At 36.9% G+C, this 8,631-nt stretch overlaps 1 long non-coding RNA gene across 1 annotated transcript; it reads left to right on the forward strand.

Annotated features, from left to right (window-relative positions):
- The first annotated feature begins 3,177 nt into the window (after positions 1-3,177).
- LOC147340740 (uncharacterized) lies at positions 3,178-7,944 on the forward strand. The gene is made up of 2 exons (XR_015159557.1): positions 3,178-3,334; positions 6,173-7,944. It is a non-coding gene; the product is annotated as an uncharacterized LOC147340740 (long non-coding RNA).
- Positions 7,945-8,631: the final 687 nt, after the last annotated feature.

An 8,631-nucleotide genomic window follows, 5' to 3' on the forward strand; every position in this document is an offset into this window, starting at 1 on the left:
CTGCAAGGAGATCCAACCAGTCCATTCTGGAGGCTGATCAAGGAGATCAGCCCTGGGATTTCTTTGGAAGGAATGATGCTAAAGCTGAAACTCCAGTAGTTTTGCCACCTCATGCAAAGAGTTGACTCATTGGAAAAGACTCTGTTGCTGGGAGGGGTTGGGGGCGGGAGGAGAAGGGGACGACAGAGAATGAGATGGCTGGATGGCATCACTGACTTGATGGACGTGAGTCTGAGTGAACTCCGGGAGTTGGTGATGAACAGAGAGGCCTGGCATGCTGCGATTCATGGGGTCACAAAAAGTCAGACACGACTGAGGGACTGAACTGACCTGATAGTTTTCTTGCTGTGCAAACGGCTTTAGGTTTAACAGGTCCCGTTTGTCTACTTTTGTTTTCATTTCCATTACTCTAGGAGGTGGGTCATACAGACTTTTGCTTTAATTTCTGTCATTGAGTGCTCTGCCTACATTTTCCTCTAAGAGTTTTTTTTTTTTTAGTTTTTGGTCTGTTACATTTAGGTCTTTAATCCATTTTGAGTTTTCTTTGTGTATAGTGTTTAGAATTGTTCTAATTTCTTTCTTTTATATGTTTTCCTAGCACCATTCATTGAAGAGGCTGTCCTTGCCCCATTATATATTCTTGCCTCCTTTGTAAAAAAGAAGGTGTTCATAGGTACATGGATTTATTTCTGGGCTTTCTATCTTTTTAAATTGGTCTATGTTTCTGTTTTGGGGTCAGGACCATACTGTCTTGATAACTGTAACTTTTTTGTAGAATCCGAAGTCAGGATTGTTGATTTCTCCAGTTCTATTCTTCTTTCTCAAAACTGCTTTGGCTATTCAGGGTCTTTTGCATTTCCATATGAACTGTGAAATTTTTTGCTCTATTTCTGTGAAAAATGCCATTGGTAATTTGGTAAGGATCACATTGAATCTGTTGATTGCATTGATATTATAGTCATCTTCACAATATTGATTCTTCCTACCAAGGAACATGGATTATCTCTCCACCTGTTTATGTCTTGTTTCTTTCATTAGTGTCATAATTTTCTGTGTACAGTTCTTTTGTCTCCTTTGGTGAGCTTATTTCTAGATGTTTATTTTTTTTAGTTGCAATGGTGAGTGGGATTGATTTCTTAATTTCTCTTTCTGATTTTTCATTTTTAGTATATAGAAACACAAGTTATTTCTATGTACTGATTTTGTATCCTGCAACTTTGCTAAATTCACTCATTAACTCTGGTAGTTTTTTGATACTATCTTTAGTGTTTTCTATGCACAGTATCATGTCTGCAAACAGTGAGAATTTTACTTCTTCATTTCTGATCTGGATTCCTTTATTTATTTTTCTTCTCTGATTGCTGTAGCTGGACTTCCAAAACTATGTTGAATAATAGTCATGAAAGTCGACATGCTTGTCTTGTTCCCGATCTTAGGGGGGATATTTTCAGTTTTTCACCACTGAGAATAATGTTTGCTACAGGCTTATCATATATGGCCTTTACTGTGTTGAAGATTTGCCCATTGTTTGAAGAGTTTTATTCATTAATGAGTGTTGAATTTTGTCAAGGCTTTTTTCTTCATCTGTTGAGATTATCATATGTGTTTTATCTTTCAATTTGCTAATATGGTGTATCACATTGATTTGCATATATTGAGAAATCCTTGCATTCCTGCAATAAACCCAAGTTGATCATGGTGTATGAGCTTTTTGATGTCTTGCTGAATTCTGTTTGCTAAAATTTTGTTGACAATTTTTGCATCTATGTTCTTCAATGTTATTGGCTTAGTTTTCTTTCATTGTGTTGTCTTTCTCTGGTTATGGTGTCAGGGTGATGGTAGTCTTTAGAATGAGTTTGGAAGTGTTCCTTCCTCTGCATTTTTAAGAGTTTTAGAAAGTTTGTCATTAGCTGTTCTCTAATGTTTGATAGAATTTTCCTGTGAAGCCATCTGGTCCAGGGTTTTTTGTTTGTTTGTTTGTTTGTTTTGGAGATATTTGATCAGAGTTTCAATTTCAGTGCTTGTAACTGGGTTGTTCATAATTTCTATTTCTTCCTGTTTTAGGCTTGAAAGATTGAACTTTTCTAAGAATCTGTCCATTTCTTCCAGGTTTTTTTATTGCCATATAGTTGTTTATAAGAGTCTCTTTTATAATCCTGTGTATTTCTGCATTGTCTGTTGCATCCTCTCCTTTTCCATTTCTAATTTTGTTGATTTGATTCTTCTCTCTTTTCTTCTTGATGAGTCTGGCTGCCGGGAGCCACCACGGGAGATACCACCCATGACAAAGGTCATGTGGAGAAGACCTGACAGGCAAAGGCAGATCAGGACTCGAGGGATTCCTTGGACCTGCTCTAGCATCTACCCTGAAACCAAAATCTGTCTGTCTACTGTTTACTATATTATACCTTTCAACCTCTCTTCTGATATTATTAGCAGGGGGCTATCCCCGGCCACCTTTCTCTGGAGAAAATCAACTTAGGGCTCTAAGTTGATAAGTCTCCTGGGCATGAAAGGAATATTTCTATTCTAACCCCTCTGTTGGCATTCTAGCTTGCTTGACAGGTTTTTCCTTACTCTTACAACTAATGCACATGATTGTTCACAACTTCCCAACCATGAAAGGCATGGGAAGCCTAAACATTCTAAAAGTCATAATGGGCACAGAGCCCTTTAAGGGGTTAAAAATTATTAGAATAGTACTGGTAAAGGGCTTCATTATTGGGCCAATGCTTGCTGCCAAGTCCCCATATCCCTTATCCATTGTGCACGTGGGAGTGCATTAGTTAATACAGTTGGAATGTAAGAAAAACAAGTAGTAGCCTTGGTATTAACCACATCCGACCTTTGAGCTAATAAGTTCTTTCTTTGTTGTGACCCACTGCACCTTTGCTCCGTGAGAATGTAACTCTGTTTAGTACTTTCTGAGGCTGACACAGATTAGAAATATAAAGAAAAAAAAACACTTCAAGGGAAAACAAGTTTTCTGGTTGATCAACCTTTCTCAAAAAAAAGGCTCTTAAAATGTCAACAGGCCTCCAGGCCAGAAGATAATGTACATGGCATAAAACCCTTGCTTATGGAAAGGCATAAAGGAAAAAAAAATCCTGGTTTCAATAAGGGCAAAACTGCTAGAGTGTTTGGGCTGACTCTGCATGACCTTGCATCTTTCATTTCACTCTATGTGCAAATCAGGATATAAAAGCTCCTTTTGAAAATAAAGTTACGGGCTTCATTCACCAAAGCTTGGCCTCCCCGTGTCATTTGCCGACACCATCCATCCTGAGGGTACCCTTGGATCCTGCTGGGGCTGGACCCTGGCATTTGGCTAAAGGTTGGTCAATTTTGTTTATCTTCTCAAAGAATCAGCTTTTAGTTTTATTAATCTTTACCATTATTTCTTTCATTTCTTTTTCATCTATTTCTGCTCAGTGCTTTATTATTTCTTTCCTTCTATGAATTTTGGGAGTGTTTTTGTTCTTCCTTCTCCAGTTGTTTTAGGTGTATTTGATGTTTTTCTTGTTTCTTGAGGTAGGATTATATTGCCATAAACTTCCCTCTTAGAAGTGCGTTTGCTGCATCCCACAGGTTTTGAGTTGTCATGTTTTCAACTTCATTTATTTCTAGAATTTTTTTTAATTTCCCTTTTGATTTCTTCAGTAACCTGTTGGTTGTTTAGAAATGTGTTGTGTAATCTCCATGTGTTTGTGTTTCTTACAGTTTTTCTCTTGTAATTGATATCTAGTCTCATAGCATTGTGGTCAGAGAATATGCTTCATACAATTTGAATTTTCCTAACTTTACTGAAGTTTCATTTGTGACCCAAGATGTTGTCTATTTTGAGAATGTTCAATGTGCACTTGAGAAGAAGGTGCATTCTTTTGCATTTGGATAGAATTTCCTGAAGCTATTAATGAGATCCATCTCATCTAATGTATCATTTAAGACTTGTGTCCTCTTATTAATTTTGTTTTGATGATTGGTCCATTGCTATGAGTAGGGTGTTAAAGCTGCATACTATTATTGTGTTACTGTCATTTTCCCCTTTTATGTCTGTTCAGTTCAGGTGCTCAGTCATGTCCGACTCTTTGTGCCCACATGGACTTCAGCATGCCAGGCCTCCTTGTCTATCACCAACTCCTGGAGTTTACTCAAACTCATGTCCATTGAGTCAGTGATGCCATCCAACCATCTAATCCCCTGTCATCCCTTTCTCCTCCTGCCTTCAATCTTTCTCAGCAGCACAGTCTTTTCAAATGAGTCAATACTTCTCATCAGGTGGCCCAAATATTGGCCTTTCAGCTTCATCATCAGTCCTTCCAATGAATATTCAGGACTTATTTCCTTTAGGATGGACTTGTTGGATCTCCTTGCAGTCCAAGGGACTCTCAAGAGTCTTCTCCAACACCACAGTTAAAAAGCATCAATTCTTCAGCTCTCAGCTTTCTTTATAGTCTAAATCTCACATCCATACATGACTACTGGAAAAACCATAGCTTTGACTAGATGAACTTTGTTTGCAAAGTCAAGTCTCTGCTTTTTAATATGCTGTCTAGCTTTGTAATAAGTTTTCTTCCAAGGAGTAAGCGTTTTTTAATTTCATGGCTACAGTCACCATATGCAGTGATTTTGGAGGCCAAGAAAATAAAGTCTGCCACTGTTTCACCATCTATTTGCCATGAAGTGATGGGACCATATGCCGTGTTTTCTGAATGTTGAGTTTTAAGCCAACTTTTCCCTCTCCTCTTTCACTTTGATGAAGAGGTTCTTTAATTCTTCATTTCCTTCCATAAGGGAGGTTTCTTCTGCATATCTGAGGTTACTGATATTTTTCCTGGCAATCTTGATTCCAACTTGTGCTTCATCCAGCCCACCATTTCTCATGATGTATTCTGCAAATAAGTTAAATAAGGAGGGTGACAATATCCAGCCTTGACATACTCCTTTCCCTATTTGGAACCAGTCTGTTGCTCCATGTCATTCTAACGGTTGCTTCTTGACCTGCATACAGGTTTCTCAGGAGTCAGGTCAGGTGGTCTGGGATTCCAATCTCTTTAAGAATTTTCCAGAGTTTGCTGTGGTCCACACAATCAAAGGTTTTGGCATAGTCTGTTAGTGTTTGTCTTATGTATTGAGGTACTCCTATGTTGGGTGCATAGGTGTTTACAATTGTTATGTGTTCCTCTTGGATTGATCTCTTGATCCTTATGTAGTGTCCTTCTTTATCACTTGTAATCTTTTTTTATTTTAAGGTTTATGATATGAGGATTGCTGCTCCAGTTTTCTTTTGCTTCCCATTTGCATGGAATATACTTTTCCATCCTCTTACTTTCAGCCTATATGTGTCTTTAGGTATGAAGTGTTGTTTTTTTTTTTTTTTTTTTTTTTTGTAGCCAGCATATATGGGTCTTGTTTTTGTATCCATTCAGCCAGTGTTTGTCTTTTGGTTGGAGCATTTCATCTATTTACATTTAAAGTAATTATTTATATATATGTTCTTATTGCTGTTTTCTTAATTGTTTAGGGTTGATTTTGTAGATCTTTTTTCTTCTCTTGTATTTCTTGACTATAGAAGTCCTTTAACATTTGTTGTAAAGCTGATTTGCTGGTACTGAACTCTCTTAACTCTTACTTGCCTTAAAAAACTTTTGATTCCTCCACTGATTTTGAAAGAGATCCTTGCTGGGTACAGTAATCTTGATTGGATATTTTCCCTTTTCAATACGTTCAGTATATCCTGCCATCATCTTCTGGCCTGCAGTTTCTGCTGAATGATCAGCTGTTAAGTGCATGGAGTTTCCCTTGTGTGTTACTTGTAGCTTCTTCCTTGCTGCTTTTAATATTCTTTCTTTGTGTTTAGTCTTTATTAGTTTGATTAATATGTGTCTTGGCATGTTTCTCCTTGTGTTTATACTGTATGGGACTCTTTGTGCCTCTTGTACTTGTTTTACTATTTCCTTTTCCATTTGGGGGAAATTTTCAACTATAATCTCTTCACAAATTTTCTCCTACCCTTTCTCTTCTCCATTAGCTTTTTTCCTTAGTTGTGCTTCCTACAGCCCACTTGACTTTTCACTGCAGGACATCTGGCTGTATGTGAATGATGACACCATCATGATTATATAGGTCATTAAGATTTCTTTTTGTATATTTCTTATGTGTATTCTTGCAGAGAACATCATACAAAATGTCAGGCTGAGTGAAGCACAAGCTGGAATCAAGATTGCTGGAGAATATCAATAACCTCAGGTGTGTAGATGACACCACCCTAATTGCAGAAAGCAAAGAGGAACTAAAGAGTCTCTTTATGAAAGTTAAAGAGAAGAGTGAAGAAGATGGCTTAAAAAAATCAATGTTCAAAAACTAAGATCATGGCATTACTTCATAACAAATAGATGTGGAAGAAAATGGAAACAGTGGCAGGTTTTTCTTTCCTGGGCTTCAAAATCACTGCAGATGATGACTGCAGCCATGATAGTAAAACACTCTTACTCCTTGGAAGAAAAGATATGACCAACGTAGATAGCATATTAAAAATCAGAGACATTACTTTGCCAACAAAGGTCTGTCTTGTCAAAGCTAAGGTTTTTCCAGTAGTCATGTATGGATGTGAAAGTTGGCCCATAAAGAAGACTGAGTGCTGAAGAACTGATGTTTTTGAACTTGGTGTTGGAGAAGACTCTTGAGAGTCCTTTGGACTGCAAGATCAAACCAGTCAATCTTAAAGAAATTAACCCTGAATAATCACTGGGAGGGATAATGGTGAATGTGAAATTCTAATACTTTTGTCACCTGATGTGAAGCACCTAGTTACTGGGAAAAAACATGAGTGCTAGGATAAATTGAAAGCAGTAGGATAAAAGTACAACAGATGATGAGATGGTTGAATGGCAACATCAATTCAATGGGCATGAGTTTGAACAGTCTCCAGGCAATAGTGAAGAACTTGGAAAACTGGCATACTGCCGTCTAAGTAAATTCCACCAAGGTAGTGAATGACCTATACTCTGAAAATTATAAAACATTGATGGAGAAACTTAATGTGATACAAAGAAATAAAATATATATCCCTTGTTATTGGAATGGAAGAATTAGTATTGTTAAATGCCCATAGTACTGAAAGCAATCTACAGATTGTAATACAATCCCTATCAAAATTTCCATGATATTTTCCATAGAAGTAGAACAATAATGTCAAAATTTATAGAGAATTGCAAAAGGCCCTGAATTATCAAAATAATCTTGAGAAAAAAGAACACAGTATAATACAAAGGTGCAGTAATCATAACTGCATGTATTGGCACAAAAGAAAGACACATAGCTCAATGGAGCAGAGTAGCAAGCTTGGAAATAAACCTACACACTCCATGACAAAGGAGACAAGAATTTACATTGGAGAATAGAGTCTCTACAATAAGTGGTGTTGAGAAAACTAGAGAGATACATGTAAAAAAATGAGATTAGAACACTTCCTTACACCATATCTAAAACTGAATTAAAGTAGATGAAAGATTTAAATTTAAGACCTGAAACCATAAAACTCCCAGAAGAGAACATAGACAGAACACTTTGACTTAAATCATAGCAATACTTTTTGGATCTGTGTCCTAAGACAAAAGAAATAAAATAATAATAAAAAAATAACAAATGGTACCTAATTAATATTACAAGATTTTACAAAGGAAACAACCCACGAAAAGACTGTCCACAAAAAGGAAACTATCAACAAAAGAAAAGACAACCTACTGAATGGGATAAAACGTTTGCAAATGATAAGATCACTAATGATTTAATATTCAAAATATATAAATACCTCATATAAGTCAATATAATGTGCCAAAGACCTGAATAGTCGCTTTTTCAAAGAAGTCATACATGAGAAGATACTAAACATTGCTAATTATTAGAGAAATACAAATAAAAGCACAATGTGATATCACCTCACACCTGTCAGAATTTTTATCATTAGAAAGTAACAATATAGCAATATAGCAACTAAGGCATTGCCTTTCAATGCAGAAGCTAGGGGTTGAATCTAGGCTGGGAAGCTTGGATCCAATATGCCACATGAAAAACAAAACATAAAACAGAAGCAATAACAAATTCAATAGAGAGTTTAAAAGTGGCCCACGTCAAAGAAAACTAGAAAGAAACGATAGAAAAGATGTGGAGAAAAGGGAACTTTTGTACACTGTTGTTGAGAATGTACATTTTAAAAAACTATGGAGAAAAGTATGAAGTTTCCTCAAAACTAAAAGTAGAACTTTCATATTATACAGCATTTCCTCTCCTGAGTATATATTTGGGGGGGAAAAAAAGTTATAGCACTCATTCAAAAAGATGCATGCAACCCAAAGTTTCAGTTCAGTTCAGTTCAGTCGCTCAGTCGTGTCCAACTCTTTGCGATTCCATGAATCACAGCACGCCAGGCCTCCCTGTCCATCACCAACTCCTGGAGGTCACTCAGACTCACATACATCGAGTCAGTGATGACATCCAGCCATCTCTTTTGAACTGTCATGTTGGAGAAGACTCTTAAGAGTCCCTTGGACTGCAAGGAGATCCAACCAGTCCATCCTAAAGGAGATCAGCCCTAAATGTTCATTGGAGGGACTGATGTTGAAGCTGAAA

The sequence above is a fragment of the Bos grunniens genome, chromosome X (assembly GCF_055505025.1).
Source record: "Bos grunniens cultivar Pamir isolate PY7600 chromosome X, Bosgru_T2T1.0, whole genome shotgun sequence".
Classification (NCBI taxonomy): domain Eukaryota; kingdom Metazoa; phylum Chordata; class Mammalia; order Artiodactyla; family Bovidae; genus Bos; species Bos grunniens.